This window comes from Stenella coeruleoalba, assembly GCF_951394435.1.
Source record: "Stenella coeruleoalba genome assembly, chromosome: 4".
In the NCBI taxonomy this organism is placed as follows: domain Eukaryota; kingdom Metazoa; phylum Chordata; class Mammalia; order Artiodactyla; family Delphinidae; genus Stenella; species Stenella coeruleoalba.
Genome location: NC_137149.1, coordinates 92671845 through 92695294, shown reverse-complemented (window position 1 = coordinate 92695294; position 23450 = coordinate 92671845). Strand labels below are relative to the sequence as shown.

The 23450-nt window shown below is 44.2% G+C and overlaps 1 long non-coding RNA gene across 7 annotated transcripts in view; it reads left to right on the top strand.

Annotated features, from left to right (window-relative positions):
• The window catches only part of LOC307185418, a 1072281-nt gene that overhangs the window by 669645 nt on the left and 379186 nt on the right, over positions 1-23450 (top strand). For 6 of the 7 annotated variants that reach the window (XR_013828049.1, XR_013828050.1, XR_013828051.1 and 3 more), the window contains exon 4: positions 18810-18887. This is a non-coding gene — a long non-coding RNA (uncharacterized lncRNA). Of the gene's footprint in view, positions 1-18809; positions 18891-23450 lie in introns of those variants that run through there. The other variant, XR_013828055.1, reaches the window with a different exon arrangement.

The following is a 23450-nucleotide window of genomic DNA, read 5'->3' as shown; positions in this document are numbered from 1 at the left end:
GGCCTGTCCTGCCTGTCTGGATTTTACACTTTTTTCAGATGGCCCTTTTGACCGGGGGGAAGTGAGACTTCATTGTAGTGCAGATTTCCTTTGCAAGCTTGCTTGGTTGGCCAAAAAGGGCGTATGCATTTTTTCCTGAATATATTCAGGAAAAAACGCATACGCCCTTTTTGGCCAAGTGCATCATTGTGGACGTTCTGCCTCTTTTCCTATGCTTTCAATGCAATTCCAGTCTACCTCCTGAAATCGGTTTCCTGCAATTCTGCCCCGCTTTCAAGTCCTCTTGGCAGCCTTACTTCAGTCTATTTTTGGACGATAGCTGTCATTTATAACTCTGCAGGTTTGTGAATTACAGTGTCCCTGAGCTCCTTTCCTCAACTCGCTTTCTTTTGAGCTGGCCGCAACACCACAGGATGGCTTCAGGCCCTAATCTGGTTCCGGCACGGCACGCTGAGCCTTTGGTTATTTCCTCTTCCTGGTGGGAAATGAGAGTTAAATTTGCCCGTCCAGACACCTCCAGCTAGCCTCTCATTGGTTCTCGCTATTCCTGTTCATCTTCCGCAGAAATTGCAAACTGGGCCAAACAGGAGGTTAAAGGCGCTGACTCTCCAAGTGGGGAGAGTGTTAGTAAAGCGTCTGGAATGTTGCACCCGAGTACCAGGGGAGGAAAACTGAGACATATTTGAACACGTCTCCCGTTCACATGGTTGATCATACTCTGGGTTCCACATGCATGTTTTAGCTGAAGGAAGAATACCTTAAACCTGGAGAGTTGAGACCTGTGTAATGGGTACCATGCAATATGTCTTCAAAGGGTCTTCATTTGCTCACCGAACCTCTCCAATCCTATCACTGCTGCGTTTCTGCCCCTGTACACATGCTTGATTCTCTTTTGGAGACATAGCAATCCATAGGTTTTAAGATACTTACTAGTCAGGTACATTCTTAGGCGTTTAATATGGGGTGTTGAGTCCATTTCGTTGAGCAAGGAGTAGCTCTGGTCTATTCCATATTTGGCTTAAGGAACTTTATCTGTGCTCATTTCAATCTCTGGTTTTATGCAGCACCACAACTCACCTTTCCCCTTAAGCAAGCATAAGTTGGTTTTCTAAATTTGAGACCCTGTTCTGTTTTGGAATTCAGTTCCTCTGTAGCCAAGTTTACATTCCGTGTATTAGTGATATCTTATGATGTTTCTTTTTCTGTGTGACTTATTTCAGTTAGAATCATCGTACCTGAATCCACTCATTATGCTGCTACGGGCCTGATGACATAGATTTCATTGCTGAGTGATACTGCATTGTACGTAAGTACCACAAGTTCTTTATCCATTTTTCACTTTCTGTGATATTGAACTTGTACGGTAAACGAGGTTCTTGTAAACAGAGGCGTCCCAAACTTTGGGGTGGCTGTGTCTTTTTGATTTTAATTTCCCTAAGCTATAGGACCATAAGTGGAAGTGCCCTAGGCTCTGTTGCTTTGTTTTTTAGATGTTTCAGGAAACTGCCGAGGACCAGCCCCAGCTGAACAGGATTCACCCAAAGGGGAGGACGGAGTCGGCGTGGACAGAACTCAAGACACCTCTTCTTGGGTGCAAGGATCTGACAAATTTATTTTCAAGATTCCAAAAGCTTTTATACTATAAAGTGATCTCATTTTCAAATTCAACATTCTCATTCCCACGCCAAGAACTCCCCCACATAGGCCACAAAACAAAGGTAATTTACATCAGCAGATTGATTAAAACAGGTTAGGTAGTTTTCCCATCGCCCAGAGTCTCTTTCTTCTCCTGTGGTTAATCACATGTTGGTCACATCTACGTCAGGAACACAGTCTGTGGTTTCATCGTCTTCTTTAGAAAATTAGATGTTCTTGTACCTATATGTTCTTGTTCAATCAGCCAACTATTCAAAGCACAAACTCAAGCACATTATTCTTTTAACAATTGTAAATATTTATAGACTATTTTCTTCTACCTTTATAATCAAAACAAGGCACTAAATTATACAAAAAACAATTCTACTTATAAAAGGCTACCAAGTAGCCTACTCTATCTAATTTATTATGTACCCACTGTAGCATAAAACCTTCCCACCACCATACCCAAAAATTTCCTAACCTACAATAGTAATCAAAACAATCAAAACAATACACATCATTTTTTATACTTCTAAAAAACCATGGGAGCGGACATTGTACCGTAAACTCATTGATTAAACCCACTGTTGCATAAAACCTTGTCACCATACCCAGGTATTTCCCAGCATGTTTATAACTCCACTGGGAGGCCATAACTCTTGCAATTTTTCTTTTAAAGTACAAAGCTGCTGCAGAAATGTTCCCACCATTATATTTCCCCAACAAATATAATCATTAAAGGAGCCAAAGTAGCTATAATCCTTCTCTTGGTTTTTACCCTAAATTGGGGTCTTTCCTAAACCCCTGCATTAAAACTATACATTTTTCCCAACACCAAAAGCAATCCTATAAAAATCACCTTAGGCAAAGGCAGGGAAAAACACAGAGAAAAGCTATGGTTCACGGAGGAAATGGGAAACAGAGCCCTGCTGCGGTGGAAGAGCAGTTGCCATTGGCCAGGTCTCTGGTCTGCTACCTGGGTTCTCATCTGAGCTGGGCGTGGGAAGCGAAGCAGCCATGGGGACAAGAGACCTCTCTCAAAAGGGGTGAGGGTTCAGGCTCCTGCAAAGTTGGGGGGGTGAGGGTCTATGCCCCACCTCTGTTGGCCCCCAAGTTCTCTCCTGATGGCCCCTCTGCGACTGTGCCTGTCTTAGGTTGTTCCTTCCCTGAGGAATCTTACCCGTCTCTGGCTAACCAGCCATCCTCCGGGGCCAAGCAGGGAGATGTGAGGTGTGCGAGTGAGCGAGGTGCAGCGCCCCCAGAGAAGGTCAGTTTTCTGTCACCTTGGTAGCCTATGCCCCCGTGGCCTCCACGCCCAGCACCTGCCCTGGGATTCCCTCACCAACTGGCGGGGCCCCGGCTCTGATCACATGTCTTCGGGAACCCAGGTTTCTCCTCCAGAGAGGGCCCAGCTTACAGCACTGGGCAAGAGAGGCCAATTGCACGGCACCAGCCACCAGGAGGCAGGAAGCTTTGCAAACGAGAACTTTACTTTTCCATATATACACCTGACAGCACCAGCTTTGCTGAGGAGAGCTTTGCTTCTCCATATTTATACCCGATAGCATCAACTTTGCTTGATACTATGGGTCTCGTCTGTGCTGTGACTCAAAGGCACTTCCTATATGGCTCCCGACAGGAAACACCATACACTTCTCCCGAGTGTCTGTTGGCAATTTACATCCCGCCCATCAGCATAACAAGGCTCCCAGTTCTCCATGGCCTGTCCTGCCTTTCTGGATTTTACACTTTTTTCAGATGGCCCTTTTGACCGGGGGGAAGTGAGACTTCATTGTAGTGCAGATTTCCTTTGCAAGCTTGCTTGGTTGGCCAAAAAGGGCGTATGCGTGTTTTCCTGAATATATTCAGGAAAAAACGCATAAGCCCTTTTTGGCCAAGTGCATCATTGTGGACGTTCTGCCTCTTTTCCTATGCTTTCAATGCAATTCCAGTCTACCTCCTGAAATCGGTTTCCTGCAATTCTGCCCCGCTTTCAAATACTCTTGGCAGCCTTACTTCAGTACATTTTTGGACGATAGCTGTGATTTATAACTCTGCAGGTTTGTGAATTACAGGGCCCCTGAGCTCCTTTCCTCAACTCGCTTTCTTTTGAGCTGGCCGCAACACCGCAGGATGGCTTCAGACCCTAATCTGTTTCCGGCACGGCACGCTGAGCCTTTGGTTATTTCCTCTTCCTGGTGGGAAATGAGAGTTAAATTTGCCCGTCCAGACACCTCCAGCTAGTCTCTCATTGGTTCTCGCTATTCCTGTTCATCTTCCGCAGAAATTGCAAACTGGGCCAAACAGGAGTTTAAAGGCGCTGACTCTCCAAGTGGGGAGAGTGTTAGTAAAGCGTCTGGAATGTTGCACCCGAGTACCAGGGGAGGAAAACTGAGACATATTTGAACACGTCTCCCGTTCACACGGTTGATCATACTCTGGGTTCCACATGCATGTTTTAGCTGAAGGAAGAATACCTTAAACCTGGAGAGTTGAGACCCGTGGAATGGGTACCATGCAATATGTCTTCAAAGGGTCTTCATTTGCTCACCGAACCTCTCCAATCCTATCACTGCTGTGTTTATGCCCCTGTACACACGCTTGATTCTCTTTTGGAGACATAGCAATCCATAGGTTTTAAGATACTTACTAGTCAGGTAAATTCTTAGGCGTTTAATATGGGGTGTTGAGTCCATTTCGTTGAGCAAGGAGTAGCTCTTGTCTATTCCATATTTGGCTTAAGGAACTTTATCTGTCCTCATTTCAATCTCTGGTTTTATGCAGCACCACAACTCACCTTTCCCCTTAAGCAAGCATAAGTTGGTTTTCTAAATTTGAGACCCTGTTCTGTTTTGGAATTCAGTTCCTCTGTAGCCAAGTTTACATTCCGTGTATTAGTGATATCTTATGATGTTTCTTTTTCTGTGTGACTTATTTCAGTTAGAATCATCGTACCTGAATCCACTCATTATGCTGCTACGGGCCTGATGACATAGATTTCATTGCTGAGTGATACTGCATTGTACGTAAGTACCACAAGTTCTTTATCCATTTTTCACTTTCTGTGATATTGAACTTGTACGGTAAACGAGGTTCTTGTAAACAGAGGCGTCCCAAACATTTGGGTGCCTGTGTCTTTTTGATTTTAATTTCCCTAAGCTATAGGACCATAAGTGACAGTGCCGTAGGCTCTGTTGCTTTGTTTTTTAGATGTTTCAGGAAACACCATACACTTCTTCCGAGTGTCTGTTGGCAATTTACATCCCTCCCATCAGTATAACAAGGCTCCCAGTTCTCCATGGCCTGTCCTGCCTTTCTGGATTTTACACTTTTTTCAGATGGCCCTTTTGACCGGGGGGAAGTGAGACTTCATTGTAGTGCAGATTTCCTTTGCAAGCTTGCTTGGTTGGCCAAGAAGGGCGTATGCGTTTTTTCCTGAATATATTCAGGAATATATTCAGGAAAAAACGCATACGCCCTTTTTGGCCAAGTGCATCATTGTGGACGTTCTGCCTCTTTTCCTATGCTTTCAATGCAATTCCAGTCTACCTCCTGAAATCGGTTTCCTGCAATTCTGCCCCGCTTTCAAGTCCTCTTGGCAGCCTTACTTCAGTCTATTTTTGGACGATAGCTGTCATTTATAACTCTGCAGGTTTGTGAATTACAGTGCCCCTGAGCTCCTTTCTTCAACTCGCTTTCTTGTGACCTGGCCGCAACACCGCAGGACGGCTTCAGGCCCTAATCTGGTTCCGACCCGGCATGCTGAGCCTTTGGTTAATTCCTCTTCCTGGTGGGAAATGAGAGTTAAATTTGCCCGTCCAGACACCTCCAGCTAGCCTCTCATTGGTTCTCGCTATTCCTGTTCATCTTCCGCAGAAATTGCAAACTGGGCCAAACAGGAGGTTAAAGGGACTGACTCTCCAAGTCGGGAGAGTGTTAGTAAAGCGTCTGGAATGTTGCACCCGAGTACCAGGGGAGGAAAACTGAGACATATTTGAACACGTCTCCGGTTTACATGGTTGATCTAACTCTGGGTTCCACATGCATGTTTTAGCTGAAGGAAGAATACCTTAAACCTCGAGAGTTGAGACCCGTGTAATGGGTACCATGCAATATGACTTCAAAGGGTCTTCATTTGCTCACCGAACCTCTCCAATCCTATCACTGCTGCCTTTATGCCCCTGTACACATGCTTGATTCTCTTTCGGAGACATAGCAATCCATAGGTTTTAAGATACTTACTAGTCAGGTACATTCTTAGGCGTTTAATATGCGGTGTTGAGTCCATTTCGTTGAGCAAGGAGTAGCTCTTGTCTATTCCATATTTGGCTTAAGGAACTTTATCTGTGCTCATTTCAATCTCTGGTTTTATGCAGCACCCCAACTCACCTTTCCCCTTAAGCAAGCATAAGTTGGTTTTCTAAATTTGAGACCCTGTTCTGTTTTGGAATGCAGTTCCTGTGTAGCCAAGTTTACATTCCGTGTATTACTGATATCTTATGATGTTTCTTTTTCTGTGTGACTTATTTCAGTTAGAATCATCGTACCTGAATCCACTCATTATGCTGCTATGGGCCTGATGACATAGATTTCATTGCTGAGTGATACTGCATTGTACGTAAGTACCACAAGTTCTTTATCCATTTTTCACTTTCTGTGATACTGAACTTGTACGGTAAACGAGTTTCTTGTAAACGGAGGTGTCCCAAACTTTGGGGTGGCTGTGTCTTTTTGATTTTAATTTCCCTAAGCTATAGGACCATAAGTGACAGTGCCGTAGGCTCTGTTGCTTTGTTTTTTAGATGTTTCAGGAAACACCATACACTTCTTCCGAGTGTCTGTTGGCAATTTACATCCCGCCCATCAGCATAACAAGGCTCCCAGTTCTCCATGGCCTGTCCTGCCTTTCTGGATTTTACACTGTTTTCAGATGGCCCTTTTGACCGGGGGGAAGTGAGACTTCATTGTAGTGCAGATTTCCTTTGCAAGCTTGCTTGGTTGGCCAAAAAGGGCGTATGCGTTTTTTCCTGAATATATTCAGGAAAAAACGCATACGCCCTTTTTGGCCAAGTGCATCATTGTGGACGTTCTGCCTCTTTTCCTATGCTTTCAATGCAATTCCAGTCTACCTCCTGAAATCGGTTTCCTGCAATTCTGCCCCGCTTTCAAGTGCTCTTGGCAGACTTACTTCAATCTATTTTTGGACGATAGCTGTCATTTATAACTCTGCAGGTTTGTGAATTACAGTGCCCCTGAGCTCCTTTCCTCAACTCACTTTCTTTTGATCTGGCCGCAACACCGCAGGATGGCTTCAGGCCCTAATCTGGTTCCGGCACGGCACGCTGAGCCTTTGGTTATTTCCTCTTCCTGGTGGGAAATGAGAGTTAAATTTGCCCGTCCAGACACCTCCAGCTAGTCTCTCATTGGTTCTCGCTATTCCTGTTCATCTTCCGCAGAAATTGCAAACTGGGCCAAACAGGAGGTTAAAGGCGCTAACTCTCCAAGTCGGGAGAGTGTTAGTAAAGCATCAGGAATGTTGCACCCGAGTACCAGGGTACGAAAACTGAGACATATTTGAACATGTCTCCCGATCACATGGTTGATCATACTCTAGGTTCCACATGCATGTTTTACTGAAGGAAGAATACCTTAAACCTGGGTAGTTGAAACCCGTGGAATGGGTACCATGCAATATGACTTCAAAGGGTCTTCATTTGCTCACCGAACCTCTCCAATCCTATCACTGCTGCGTTTATGCCCCTGTACACATGCTTGATTCTCTTTTGGAGACATAGCAATCCATAGGTTTTAAGATACTTACTAGTCAGGTACATTCTTAGGCGTTTAATATGCGGTGTTGAGTCCACTTCGTTGAGCAAGGAGTAGCTCTTGTCTATTCCATATTTGGCTTAAGGAACTTTATCTGTGCTCATTTCAATCTCTGGTTTTATGCAGCACCCCAACTCACCTTTCCCCTTAAGCAAGCATAAGTTGGTTTTCTAAATTTGAGACCCTGTTCTGTTTTGGAATTCAGTTCCTGTGTAGCCAAGTTTACATTCCGTGTATTACTGATATCTTATGATGTTTCTTTTTCTGTGTGACTTATTTCAGTTAGAATCATCGTACCTGAATCCACTCATTATGCTGCTATGGGCCTGATGACATAGATTTCATTGCTGAGTGATACTGCATTGTACGTAAGTACCACAAGTTCTTTATCCATTTTTCACTTTCTGTGATATTGAACTTGTACGGAAAACGAGTTTCTTGTAAACGGAGGCGTCCCAAACTTTGGGGTGGCTGTGTCTTTTTGATTTTAATTTCCCTAAGCTATAGGACCATAAGTGGAAGTGCCCTAGGCTCTGTTGCTTTGTTTTTTAGATGTTTCAGGAAACACCATACACTTCTCCCGAGTGGTTGTTGGCAATTTACATCCCGCCCATCAGCATAACAAGGCTCCCAGTTCTCCATGGCCTGTGCTGCCTTTCTGGATTTTACACTTTTTTCAGATGGCCCTTTTGACCGGGGGGAAGTGAGACTTCATTGTAGTGCAGATTTCCTTTGCAAGCTTGCTTGGTTGGCCAAAAAGGGCGTATGCGTTTTTTCCTGAATTTATTCAGGAAAAAAAGCATACGCCCTTTTTGGCCAAGTGAATCATTGTGGACGTTCTGCCTCTTTTCCTATGCTTTCAATGCAATTCCAGTCTACCTCCTGAAATCGGTTTCCTGCAATTCTGTCCCGCTTTCAAGTCCTCTTGGCAGCCTTACTTCAGTCTATTTTTGGACGATAGCTGTCATTTATAACTCTGCAGGTTTGTGAATTACAGTGCCCCTGAGCTCCTTTCTTCAACTCGCTTTCTTGTGACCTGGCCGCAACACCGCAGGATGGCTTCAGGCCCTAATCTGGTTCCGGCCCGGCATGCTGAGCCTTTGGTTAATTCCTCTTCCTGGTGGGAAATGAGAGTTAAATTTGCCCGTCCAGACACCTCCAGCTAGCCTCTCATTGGTTCTCGCTATTCCTGTTCATCTTCCGCAGAAATTGCAAACTGGGCCAAACAGGAGGTTAAAGGCGCTGACTCTCCAAGTGGGGAGAGTGTTAGTAAAGCGTCTGGAATGTTGCACCCGAGTACCAGGGGAGGAAAACTGAGACATATTTGAACACGTCTCCCGATCACATGGTTGATCATACTCTGGGTTCCACATGCATGTTTTAGCTGAAGGAAGAATACCTAAAACCTGGGTAGTTGAAACCCGTGTAATGGGTACCATGCAATATGACTTCAAAGGGTCTTCATTTGCTCACCGAACCTCTCCAATCCTATCACTGCTGCGTTTATGCCCCTGTACACACGCTTGATTCTCTTTTGGAGACATAGCAATCCATAGGTTTTAAGATACTTACTAGTCAGGTACATTCTTAGGCGTTTAATATGCGGTGTTGAGTCCATTTCGTTGAGCAAGGAGTAGCTCTTGTCTATTCCATATTTGGCTTAAGGAACTTTATCTGTGCTCATTTCAATCTCTGGTTTTATGCAGCACCCCAACTCACCTTTCCCCTTAAGCAAGCATAAGTTGGTTTTCTAAATTTGAGACCCTGTTCTGTTTTGGAATTCAGTTCCTGTGTAGCCAAGTTTATATTCCGTGTATTACTGATATCTTATGATGTTTCTTTTTCTGTGTGACTTATTTCAGTTAGAATCATCGTACCTGAATCCACTCATTGTGCTGCTATGGGCCTGATGACATAGATTTCATTGCTGAGTGATATTGCTTTGTAAGTAAATACCACAAGTTCTTTATCCATTTTTCACTTTCTGCGATGTTGAACTTGTACTGTAAACGAGGTTCTTGTAAACAGAGCCGTTCCAAACTTTGGGGTGGTTGTGTCTTTTTGATTTTAATTTCCCTAAGCTATAGGACCATAAGTGGCAGTGCACTAGGCTCTGTTGCTTTGTTTTTTAGATGTTTCAGGAAACACCATACACTTCTCCCGAGTGGTTGTTGGCAATTTACATCCCGCCCATCAGCATAACAAGGCTCCCAGTTCTCCATGGCCTGTCCTGCCTTTCTGGATTTTACACTTTTTTCAGATGGCCCTTTTGACCGGGGGGAAGTGAGACTTCATTGTAGTTCAGATTTCCTTTGCAAGCTTGCTTGGTTGGCCAAAAAGGGCGTATGCGTTTTTTCCTGAATATATTCAGGAAAAAACGCATACGCCCTTTTTGGCCAAGTGCATCATTGTGGACGTTCTCCCTCTTTTCCTATGCTTTCAATGCAATTCCAGTCTACCTCCTGAAATCGGTTTCCTGCAATTCTGCCCCGCTTTCAAGTCCTCTTGGCAGCCTTACTTCAGTCTATTTTTGGACGATAGCTGTCATTTATAACTCTGCAGGTTTGTGAATTACAGTGCCCCTGAGCTCCTTTCTTCAACTCGCTTTCTTTTGAGCTGGCCGCAACGCCGAAGGATGGCTTCAGGCCCTAATCTGGTTCCGGCACGGCACGCTGAGCCTTTGGTTATTTCCTCTTCCTGGTGGGAAATGAGAGTTAAATTTGCCCGTCCAGACACCTCCAGCTAGTCTCTCATTGGTTCTCCCTATTCCTGTTCATCTTCCGCAGAAATTGCAAACTGGGCCAAACAGGAGGTTAAAGGCGCTGACTCTTCAAGTGGGGAGAGTGTTAGTAAAGCGTCTGGAATGTTGCACCCGAGTACCAGGGGAGGAAAACTGAGACATATTTGAACACGTCTCCCGATCACATGGTTGATCATACTCTAGGTTCCACATGCATGTTTTAGCTGAAGGAAGAATACCTTAAACCTGGGTAGTTGAAACCCGTGGAATGGGTACCATGCAATATGACTTCAAAGGGTCTTCATTTGCTCACCGAACCTCTCCAATCCTATCACTGCTGCGTTTATGCCCCTGTACACATGCTTGATTCTCTTTCGGAGACATAGCAATCCATAGGTTTTAAGATACTTACTAGTCAGGAACATTCTTAGGCGTTTAATATGGGGTGTTGAGTCATTTCGTTGAGCAAGGAGTAGCTCTTGTCTATTCCATATTTGGCTTAAGGAACTTTATCTGTGCTCATTTCAATCTCTGGTTTTACGCAGCACCCCAACTCACCTTTACCCTTAAGCAAGAATAAGTTGGTTTTCTAAATTTGAGACCCTGTTCTGTTCTGTAATTCAGTTCCTGTGTAGCCAAGTTTACATTCCATGTATTACTGATATCTTATGATGTTTCTTTTTCTGTGTGACTTATTTCAGTTAGAATCATCATACCTGAATCCACTCATTGTGCTGCTAAGGGCCTGATGGCACAGATTTCATTGCTGAGTGATATTGCTTTGTAAGTAAATACCACAACTTCTTTATCCATTTTTCACTTTCTGCGATGTTGAACTTGTACTGTAAACGAGGTTCTTGTAAACAGAGCCGTCCCAAACTTTGGGGTGGCTGTGTCTTTTTGATTTTAATTTCCCTAAGCTATAGGACCATAAGTGGCAGTGCCCTAGGCTCTGTTGCTTTGTTTTTTAGATGTTTCAAGAAACACCATACACTTCTCCCGAGTGTCTGTTGGCAATTTACATCCCGCCCATCAGCATAACAAGGCTCCCAGTTCTCCATGGCCTGTCCTGCCTTTCTGGATTTTACACTTTTTTCAGGTGGCCCTTTTGACCGGGGGGAAGTGAGACTTCATTGTAGTGCAGATTTCCTTTGCAAGCTTGCTTGGTTGGCCAAAAAGGGCGTATGCGTTTTTTCCTGAATATATTCAGGAAAAAACGCATACGCCCTTTTTGGCCAAGTGCATCATTGTGGACGTTCTCCCTCTTTTCCTATGCTTTCAATGCAATTCCTGTCTACCTCCTGAAATCGGTTTCCTGCAATTCTGCCCCGCTTTCAAGTCCTCTTGGCAGCCTTACTTCAGTCTATTTTTGGACGATAGCTGTCATTTATAACTCTGCAGGTTTGTGAATTACAGTGCCCCTGAGCTCCTTTCTTCAACTCGCTTTCTTTTGAGCTGGCCGCAACGCCGAAGGATGGCTTCAGGCCCTAATCTGGTTCCGGCACGGCACGCTGAGCCTTTGGTTATTTCCTCTTCCTGGTGGGAAATGAGAGTTAAATTTGCCCGTCCAGACACCTCCAGCTAGTCTCTCATTGGTTCTCCCTATTCCTGTTCATCTTCCGCAGAAATTGCAAACTGGGCCAAACAGGAGGTTAAAGGCGCTGACTCTTCAAGTGGGGAGAGTGTTAGTAAAGCGTCTGGAATGTTGCACCCGAGTACCAGGGGAGGAAAACTGAGACATATTTGAACACGTCTCCCGATCACATGGTTGATCATACTCTAGGTTCCACATGCATGTTTTAGCTGAAGGAAGAATACCTTAAACCTGGGTAGTTGAAACCCGTGGAATGGGTACCATGCAATATGACTTCAAAGGGTCTTCATTTGCTCACCGAACCTCTCCAATCCTATCACTGCTGCGTTTATGCCCCTGTACACATGCTTGATTCTCTTTCGGAGACATAGCAATCCATAGGTTTTAAGATACTTACTAGTCAGGAACATTCTTAGGCGTTTAATATGGGGTGTTGAGTCATTTCGTTGAGCAAGGAGTAGCTCTTGTCTATTCCATATTTGGCTTAAGGAACTTTATCTGTGCTCATTTCAATCTCTGGTTTTACGCAGCACCCCAACTCACCTTTACCCTTAAGCAAGAATAAGTTGGTTTTCTAAATTTGAGACCCTGTTCTGTTCTGTAATTCAGTTCCTGTGTAGCCAAGTTTACATTCCATGTATTACTGATATCTTATGATGTTTCTTTTTCTGTGTGACTTATTTCAGTTAGAATCATCATACCTGAATCCACTCATTGTGCTGCTAAGGGCCTGATGGCACAGATTTCATTGCTGAGTGATATTGCTTTGTAAGTAAATACCACAACTTCTTTATCCATTTTTCACTTTCTGCGATGTTGAACTTGTACTGTAAACGAGGTTCTTGTAAACAGAGCCGTCCCAAACTTTGGGGTGGCTGTGTCTTTTTGATTTTAATTTCCCTAAGCTATAGGACCATAAGTGGCAGTGCCCTAGGCTCTGTTGCTTTGTTTTTTAGATGTTTCAAGAAACACCATACACTTCTCCCGAGTGTCTGTTGGCAATTTACATCCCGCCCATCAGCATAACAAGGCTCCCAGTTCTCCATGGCCTGTCCTGCCTTTCTGGATTTTACACTTTTTTCAGGTGGCCCTTTTGACCGGGGGGAAGTGAGACTTCATTGTAGTGCAGATTTCCTTTGCAAGCTTGCTTGGTTGGCCAAAAAGGGCGTATGCGTTTTTTCCTGAATATATTCAGGAAAAAACGCATACGCCCTTTTTGGCCAAGTGCATCATTGTGGACGTTCTCCCTCTTTTCCTATGCTTTCAATGCAATTCCTGTCTACCTCCTGAAATCGGTTTCCTGCAATTCTGCCCCGCTTTCAAGTCCTCTTGGCAGCCTTACTTCAGTCTATTTTTGGACGATAGCTGTCATTTATAACTCTGCAGGTTTGTGAATTACAGTGCCCCTGAGCTCCTTTCTTCAACTCGCTTTCTTTTGAGCTGGCCGCAACGCCGAAGGATGGCTTCAGGCCCTAATCTGGTTCCGGCACGGCACGCTGAGCCTTTGGTTATTTCCTCTTCCTGGTGGGAAATGAGAGTTAAATTTGCCCGTCCAGACACCTCCAGCTAGTCTCTCATTGGTTCTCCCTATTCCTGTTCATCTTCCGCAGAAATTGCAAACTGGGCCAAACAGGAGGTTAAAGGCGCTGACTCTTCAAGTGGGGAGAGTGTTAGTAAAGCGTCTGGAATGTTGCACCCGAGTACCAGGGGAGGAAAACTGAGACATATTTGAACACGTCTCCCGATCACATGGTTGATCATACTCTAGGTTCCACATGCATGTTTTAGCTGAAGGAAGAATACCTTAAACCTGGGTAGTTGAAACCCGTGGAATGGGTACCATGCAATATGACTTCAAAGGGTCTTCATTTGCTCACCGAACCTCTCCAATCCTATCACTGCTGCGTTTATGCCCCTGTACACATGCTTGATTCTCTTTCGGAGACATAGCAATCCATAGGTTTTAAGATACTTACTAGTCAGGAACATTCTTAGGCGTTTAATATGGGGTGTTGAGTCATTTCGTTGAGCAAGGAGTAGCTCTTGTCTATTCCATATTTGGCTTAAGGAACTTTATCTGTGCTCATTTCAATCTCTGGTTTTACGCAGCACCCCAACTCACCTTTACCCTTAAGCAAGAATAAGTTGGTTTTCTAAATTTGAGACCCTGTTCTGTTCTGTAATTCAGTTCCTGTGTAGCCAAGTTTACATTCCATGTATTACTGATATCTTATGATGTTTCCTTTTCTGTGTGACTTATTTCAGTTAGAATCATCATACCTGAATCCACTCATTGTGCTGCTAAGGGCCTGATGGCACAGATTTCATTGCTGAGTGATATTGCTTTGTAAGTAAATACCACAACTTCTTTATCCATTTTTCACTTTCTGCGATGTTGAACTTGTACTGTAAACGAGGTTCTTGTAAACAGAGCCGTCCCAAACTTTGGGGTGGCTGTGTCTTTTTGATTTTAATTTCCCTAAGCTATAGGACCATAAGTGGCAGTGCCCTAGGCTCTGTTGCTTTGTTTTTTAGATGTTTCAGGAAACACCATACACTTCTCCCGAGTGTCTGTTGGCAATTTACATCCCGCCCATCAGCATAACAAGGCTCCCAGTTCTCCATGGCCTGTCCTGCCTTTCTTGATTTTACACTTTTTTCAGATGGCCCTTTTGACCGGGGAGAAGTGAGACTTCATTGTAGTGCAGATTTCCTTTGCAAGCTTGCTTGGTTGGCCAAAAAGTGCGTATGCGTTTTTTCCTGAATATATTCAGGAAAAAACGCATACGCCCTTTTTGGCCAAGTGCATCATTGTGGACGTTCTGCCTCTTTTCCTATGCTTTCAATGCAATTCCAGTCTACCTCCTGAAATCGGTTTCCTGCAATTCTGCCCCGCTTTCAAGTCCTCTTGGCAGCCTTACTTCAGTCTATTTTTGGACGATAGCTGTCATTTATAACTCTGCAGGTTTGTGAATTACAGTGCCCCTGAGCTCCTTTCTGCAACTTGCTTTCTTGTGACCTGGCCGCAACACCGCAGGATGGCTTCAGGCCCTAATCTGGTTCCGGCACGGCACGCTGAGCCTTTGGTTATTTCCTCTTCCTGGTGGGAAATGAGAGTTAAATTTGCCCGTCCAGACACCTCCAGCTAGCCTCTCATTGGTTCTCGCTATTCGTGTTCATCTTCCGCAGAAATTGCAAACTGGGCCAAACAGGAGGTTAAAGGCGCTGACTCTCCAAGTGGGGAGAGTGTTAGTAAAGCGTCTGGAATGTTGCACCCGAGTACCAGGGGAGGAAAACTGAGACATATTTGAACATGTCTCCCGATCACATGGTTGATCATACTCTGGGTTCCACATGCATGTTTTAGCTGAAGGAAGAATACCTTAAACCTGGGTAGTTGAAACCCGTGGAATGGGTACCATGCAATATGACTTCAAAGGGTCTTCATTTGCTCACCGAACCTCTCCAGTCCTATCACTGCTGCGTTTATGTCCCTGTACACATGCTTGATTCTCTTTCGGAGACATAGCAATCCATAGGTTTTAAGATACTTACTAGTCAGGTACATTCTTAGGCGTTTAATATTGGGTGTTGAGTCCATTTCGTTGAGCAAGGAGTAGCTCTTGTCTATTCCATATTTGGCTTAAGGAACTTTATCTGTGCTCATTTCAATCTCTGGTTTTATGCAGCACCCCAACTCACCTTTCCCCTTAAGCAAGCATAAGTTGGTTTTCTAAATTTGAGACCCTGTTCTGTTCTGTAATTCAGTTCCTGTGTAGCCAAGTTTCCATTCCGTGTATTACTGATATCTTATGATGTTTCTTTTTCTGTGTGACTTATTTCAGTTAGAATCATCATACCTGAATCCACTCATTGTGCTGCTAAGGGCCTGATGACACAGATTTCATTGCTGAGTGATATTGCTTTGTAAGTAAATACCACAACTTCTTTATCCATTTTTCACTTTCTGCGATGTTGAACTTGTACTGTAAACGAGGTTCTTGTAAACAGAGCCGTTCCAAACTTTGGGGTGGCTGTGTCTTTTTGATTTTAATTTCCCTAAGCTATAGGACCATAAGTGGAAGTGCCCTAGGTTCTGTTGCTTTGTTTTTTAGATGTTTCAGGAAACACCATACACTTCTCCCGAGTGGTTGTTGGCAATTTACATCCCGCCCATCAGCATAACAAGGCTCCCAGTTCTCCATGGCCTGTCCTGCCTTTCTGGATTTTACACTTTTTTCAGATGGCCCTTTTGACCGGGGGGAAGTGAGACTTCATTGTAGTGCAGATTTCCTTTGCAAGCTTGCTTGGTTGGCCAAAAAGGGCGTATGCGTTTTTTCCTGAATATATTCAGGAAAAAACGCATACGCCCTTTTTGGCCAAGTGCATCATTGTGGACGTTCTCCCTCTTTTCCTATGCTTTCAATGCAATTCCAGTCTACCTCCTGAAATCGGTTTCCTGCAATTCTGCCCCGCTTTCAAGTCCTCTTGGCAGCCTTACTTCAGTCTATTTTTGGACGATAGCTGTCATTTATAACTCTGCAGGTTTGTGAATTACAGTGCCCCTGAGCTCCTTTCTTCAACTCGCTTTCTTGTGACCTGGCCGCAACACCGCAGGATTGCTTCAGGCCCTAATGTGGTTCCGGCCTGGCACGCTGAGCCTTTGGTTAATTCCTCTTCCTGGTGGGAAATGAGAGTTAAATTTGCCCGTCCAGACACCTCCAGCTAGCCTCTCATTGGTTCTCGCTATTCCTGTTCATCTTCCGCAGAAATTGCAAACTGGGCCAAACAGGAGGTTAAAGGGACTGACTCTCCAAGTGGGGAGAGTGTTAGTAAAGCGTCTGGAATGTTGCACCCGAGTACCAGGGGAGGAAAACTGAGACATATTTGAACATGTCTCCCGATCACATAGTTGATCATATTCTAGGTTCCACATGCATGTTTTAGCTGAAGGAAGAATACCTTAAACCTGGGTAGTTGAAACCTGTGGAATGGGTACCATGCAATATGACTTCAAAGGGTCTTCATTTGCTCACCGAACCTCTCCAATCCTATCACTGCTGCGTTTATGCCCCTGTACACATGCTTGATTCTCTTTCGGAGACATAGCAATCCATAGGTTTTAAGATACTTACTAGTCAGGTACATTCTTAGGCGTTTAATATGCGGTGTTGAGTCCATTTCGTTGAGCAAGGAGTAGCTCTTGTCTATTCCATATTTGACTTAAGGAACTTTATCTGTGCTCATTTCAATCTCTGGTTTTATGCAGCACCCCAACTCACCTTTACCCTTAAGCAAGCATAAGTTGGTTTTCTAAATTTGAGACCCTGTTCTGTTCTGTAATTCAGTTCCTGTGTAGCCAAGTTTACATTCCGTGTATTACTGATATCTTATGATGTTTCTTTTTCTGTGTGACTTATTTCAGTTAGAATCATCATACCTGAATCCACTCATTGTGCTGCTAAGGGCGTGATGACACAGATTTCATTGCTGAGTGATATTGCTTTGTAAGTAAATACCACAACTTCTTTATCCATTTTTCACTTTCTGCGATGTTGAACTTGTACTGTAAACGAGGTTCTTGTAAACAGAGCCGTTCCAAACTTTTGGGTGGCTGTGTCTTTTTGATTTCAATTTCCCTAAGCTATAGGACCATAAGTGGAAGTGCCCTAGGATCTGTTGCTTTGTTTTTTAGATGTTTCAGGAAACACCATACACTTCTCCCGAGTGGTTGTTGGCAATTTACATCCTGCCCATCAGCATAACAAGGCTCCCAGTTCTCCATGGCCTGTCCTGCCTTTCTGGATTTTACACTTTTTTCAGATGGCCCTTTTGACCAGGGGGAAGTGAGACTTCATTGTAGTGCAGATTTCCTTTGCAAGCTTGCTTGGTTGGCCAAAAAGGGCGTATGCATTTTTTCCTGAATATATTCAGGAAAAAACGCATACGCCCTTTTTGGCCAAGTGCATCATTGTGGACGTTCTGCCTCTTTTCCTATGCTTTCAATGCAATTCCAGTCTACCTCCTGAAATCGGTTTCCTGCAATTCTGCCCCGCTTTCAAGTCCTCTTGGCAGCCTTACTTCAGTCTATTTTTGGACGATAGCTGTCATTTATAACTCTGCAGGTTTGTGAATTACAGTGCCCCTGAGCTCCTTTCTTCAACTCGCTTTCTTTTGAGCTGGCCGCAACACCGCAGGATGGCTTCAGGCCCTAATCTGGTTCCGGTACGGCACGCTGAGCCTTTGGTTATTTCCTCTTCCTGGTGGGAAATGAGAGTTAAATTTGCCCGTCCAGACACCTCCAGCTAGCCTCTCATTGGTTCTCGCTATTCCTGTTCATCTTCCGCAGAAATTGCAAACTGGGCCAAACAGGAGGTTAAAGGCGCTGACTCTCCAAGAGGGGAGAGTGTTAGTAAAGCGTCTGGAATGTTGCACCAGAGTACCAGGGTACGAAAACTGAGACATATTTGAACACGTCTCCCGTTCACATGGTTGATCATACTTGGGTTCCACATGCATGTTTTAGCTGAAGGAAGAATACCTTAAACCTGGAGAGTTGAGACCCGTGTAATGGGTACCATGCAATATGACTTCAAAGGGTCTTCATTTGCTCACCGAACCTCTCCAATCCTATCACTGCTGTGATTATGCCCCTGTACACATGCTTGATTCTCTTTCGGAGACATAGCAATCCATAGGTTTTAAGATACTTACAAGTCAGGTACATTCTTAGGCGTTTAATATGCGGTGTTGAGTCCATTTCGTTGAGCAAGGAGTAGCTCTTGTCTATTCCATATTTGACTTAAGGAACTTTATCTGTGCTCATTTCAATCTCTGGTTTTATGCAGCACCCCAACTCACCTTTACCCTTAAGCAAGCATAAGTTGGTTTTCTAAATTTGAGACCCTGTTCTGTTCTGTAATTCAGTTCCTGTGTAGCCAAGTTTACATTCCATGTATTACTGATATCTTATGATGTTTCTTTTTCTGTGTGACTTACTTCATTTAGAATCATCATACCTGAATCCACTCAATGTGCTGCTGAGGGCCTGATGACACAGATTTCATTGCTGAGTGATATTGCTTTGTAAGTAAATACCACAACTTCTTTATCCATTTTTCACTTTCTGCGATGTTGAACTTGTACTGTAAACGAGGTTCTTGTAAACAGAGCCGTTCCAAACTTGGGGGTGGCTGTGTCTTTTTGATTTTAATTTCCCTAAGCTATAGGACCATAAGTGGCAGTGCCCTAGGCTCTGTTGCTTTGTTTTTTAGATGTTTCAGGAAACACCATACACTTCTCCCGAGTGTCTGTTGGCAATTTACATCCCGCCCATCAGCATAACAAGGCTCCCAGTTCTCCATGGCCTGTCCTGCCTTTCTGGATTTTACACTTTTTTCAGATGGCCCTTTTGACCGGGGGGAAGTGAGACTTCATTGTAGTGCAGATTTCCTTTGCAAGCTTGCTTGGTTGGCCAAAAAGGGCGTATGCGTTTTTTCCTGAATATATTCAGGAAAAAACGCATACGCCCTTTTTGGCCAAGTGCATCATTGTGGACGTTCTGCCTCTTTTCCTATGCTTTCAATGCAATTCCAGTCTACCTCCTGAAATCGGTTTCCTGCAATTCTGCCCCGCTTTCAAGTCCTCTTGGCAGCCTTACTTCAGTCTATTTTTGGACGATAGCTGTCATTTATAACTCTGCAGGTTTGTGAATTACAGTGCCCCTGAGCTCCTTTCTTCAACTCGCTTTCTTGTGACCTGGCCGCAACACCGCAGGATGGCTTCAGGCCCTAATCTGGTTCCGGGCCGGCATGCTGAGCCTTTGGTTAATTCCTCTTCCTGGTGGGAAATGAGAGTTAAATTTGCCCGTCCAGACACCTCCAGCTAGCCTCTCATTGGTTCTCGCTATTCCTGTTCATCTTCCGCAGAAATTGCAAACTGGGCCAAACAGGAGGTTAAAGGCGCTGACTCTCCAAGTGGGGAGAGTGTTAGTAAAGCGTCTGGAATGTTGCACCCGAGTACCAGGTGAGGAAAACTGAGACATATTTGAACATGTCTCCCGATCACATGGTTGATCATACTCTGGGTTCCACATGCATGTTTTAGCTGAAGGAAGAATACCTAAAACCTGGGTAGTTGAAACCCGTGGAATGGGTACCATGCAATATGACTTCAAAGGGTCTTCATTTGCTCACCGAACCTCTCCAATCCTATCACTGCTGCGTTTATGCCCCTGTACACATGCTTGATTCTCTTTCGGAGACATAGCAATCCATAGGTTTTAAGATACTTACAAGTCAGGTACATTCTTAGGCGTTTAATATTGGGTGTTGTGTCCATTTCGTTGAGCAAGGAGTAGCTCTTATCTATTCCATATCTGGCTTAAGGAACTTTATCTGTGCTCATTTCAATCTCTGGTTTCATGCAGCAACCCAACTCACCTTTCCCCTTAAGCAAGCATAAGTTGGTTTTCTAAAGTTGAGAACCTGTTCTGTTTTGGAATTCAGTTCCTGTGTAGCCAAGTTTCCATTCCGTGTATTACTGATATCTTATGATGTTTCTTTTTCTGTGTGACTTACTTCAGTTAGAATCATCATACCTGAATCCACTCATTGTGCTGCTAAGGGCCTGATGACACAGATTTCATTGCTGAGTGATATTGCTTTGTAAGTAAATACCACAACTTCTTTATCCATTTTTCACTTTCTGCGATGTTGAACTTGTACTGTAAACGAGGTTCTTGTATACAGAGCCGTTCCAAACTTTGGGGTGGCTGTGTCTTTTTGATTTTAATTTCCCTAAGCTATAGGACCATAAGTGGAAGTGCCCTAGGTTCTGTTGCTTTGTTTTTTAGATGTTTCAGGAAACACCATACACTTCTCCCGAGTGGTTGTTGGCAATTTACATCCCGCCCATCAGCATAACAAGGCTCCCAGTTCTCCATGGCCTGTCCTGCCTTTCTGGATTTTACACTTTTTTCAGATGGCCCTTTTGACCGGGGGGAAGTGAGACTTCATTGTAGTGCAGATTTCCTTTGCAAGCTTGCTTGGTTGGCCAAAAAGAGCGTATGCGTTTTTTCCTGAATATATTCAGGAAAAAACGCATACGCCCTTTTTGGCCAAGTGCATCATTGTGGACGTTCTGCCTCTTTTCCTATGCTTTCAATGCAATTCCAGTCTACCTCCTGAAATCGGTTTCCTGCAATTCTGCCCCGCTTTCAAGTCCTCTTGGCAGCCTTACTTCAGTCTATTTTTGGACGATAGCTGTCATTTATAACTCTGCAGGTTTGTGAATTACAGTGCCCCTGAGCTCCTTTCTGCAACTTGCTTTCTTGTGACCTGGCCGCAACACCGCAGGATGGCTTCAGGCCCTAATCTGGTTCCGGCACGGCACACTGAGCCTTTGGTTATTTCCTCTTCCTGGTGGGAAATGAGAGTTAAATTTGCCCGTCCAGACACCTCCAGCTAGTCTCTCATTGGTTCTCGCTATTCCTGTTCATCTTCCGCAGAAATTGCAAACTGGGCCAAACAGTAGGTTAAAGGCGCTGACTCTCCAAGTGGGGAGAGTGTTAGTAAAGCGTCTGGAATGTTGCACCCGAGTACCAGGGGAGGAAAACTGAGACATATTTGAACACGTCTACCGTTCACATGGTTGATCATACTTGGGTTCCACATGCATGTTTTAGCTGAAGGAAGAATACCTTAAACCTGGAGAGTTAAGACCCGTGTAATGGGTACCATGCAATATGACTTCAAAGGGTCTTCATTTGCTCACCGAACCTCTCCAATCCTATCACTGCTGCGTTTATGCCCCTGTACACATGCTTCATTCTCTTTCGGAGACATAGCAATCCATAGGTTTTACGATACTTACTAGTCAGGTACATTCTTAGGCGTTTAATATGCGGTGTTGAGTCCATTTCGTTGAGCAAGGAGTAGCTCTTGTCTATTCCATATTTGACTTAAGGAACTTTATCTGTGCTCATTTCAATCTCTGGTTTTATGCAGCACCCCAACTCACCTTTACCCTTAAGCAAGCATAAGTTGGTTTTCTAAATTTGAGACCCTGTTCTGTTCTGTAATTCAGTTCCTGTGTAGCCAAGTTTACATTCCGTGTATTACTGATATCTTATGATGTTTCTTTTTCTGTGTGACTTATTTCAGTTAGAATCATCATACCTGAATCCACTCATTGTGCTGCTAAGGGCGTGATGACACAGATTTCATTGCTGAGTGATATTGCTTTGTAAGTAAATACCACAACTTCTTTATCCATTTTTCACTTTCTGCGATGTTGAACTTGTACTGTAAACGAGGTTCTTGTAAACAGAGCCGTTCCAAACTTTGGGGTGGCTGTGTCTTTTTGATTTCAATTTCCCTAAGCTATAGGACCATAAGTGGAAGTGCCCTAGGATCTGTTGCTTTGTTTTTTAGATGTTTCAGGAAACACCATACACTTCTCCCGAGTGTCTGTTGGCAATTTACATCCCGCCCATCAGCATAACAAGGCTCCCAGTTCTCCATGGCCTGTCCTGCCTTTCTGGATTTTACACTTTTTTCAGATGGCCCTTTTGACCGGGGGGAAGTGAGACTTCATTGTAGTGCAGATTTCCTTTGCAAGCTTGCTTGGTTGGCCAAAAAGGGCGTATGCGTTTTTTCCTGAATATATTCAGGAAAAAACGCATACGCCCTTTTTGGCCAAGTGCATCATTGTGGACGTTCTCCCTCTTTTCCTATGCTTTCAATGCAATTCCAGTCTACCTCCTGAAATCGGTTTCCTGCAATTCTGCCCCGCTTTCAAGTCCTCTTGGCAGCCTTACTTCAGTCTATTTTTGGACGATAGCTGTCATTTATAACTCTGCAGGTTTGTGAATTACAGTGCCCCTGAGCTCCTTTCTTCAACTCGCTTTCTTTTGAGCTGGCCGCAACGCCGAAGGATGGCTTCAGGCCCTAATCTGGTTCCGGCACGGCACGCTGAGCCTTTGGTTATTTCCTCTTCCTGGTGGGAAATGAGAGTTAAATTTTCCCGTCCAGACACCTCCAGCTAGTCTCTCATTGGTTCTCCCTATTCCTGTTCATCTTCCGCAGAAATTGCAAACTGGGCCAAACAGGAGGTTAAAGGCGCTGACTCTTCAAGTGGGGAGAGTGTTAGTAAAGCGTCTGGAATGTTGCACCCGAGTACCAGGGGAGGAAAACTGAGACATATTTGAACACGTCTCCCGATCACATGGTTGATCACACTCTAGGTTCCACATGCATGTTTTAGCTGAAGGAAGAATACCTTAAACCTGGGTAGTTGAAACCCGTGGAATGGGTACCATGCAATATGACTTCAAAGGGTCTTCATTTGCTCACCGAACCTCTCCAATCCTATCACTGCTGCGTTTATGCCCCTGTACACATGCTTGATTCTCTTTCGGAGACATAGCAATCCATAGGTTTTAAGATACTTACTAGTCAGGAACATTCTTAGGCGTTTAATATGGGGTGTTGAGTCATTTCGTTGAGCAAGGAGTAGCTCTTGTCTATTCCATATTTGGCTTAAGGAACTTTATCTGTGCTCATTTCAATCTCTGGTTTTACGCAGCACCCCAACTCACCTTTACCCTTAAGCAAGAATAAGTTGGTTTTCTAAATTTGAGACCCTGTT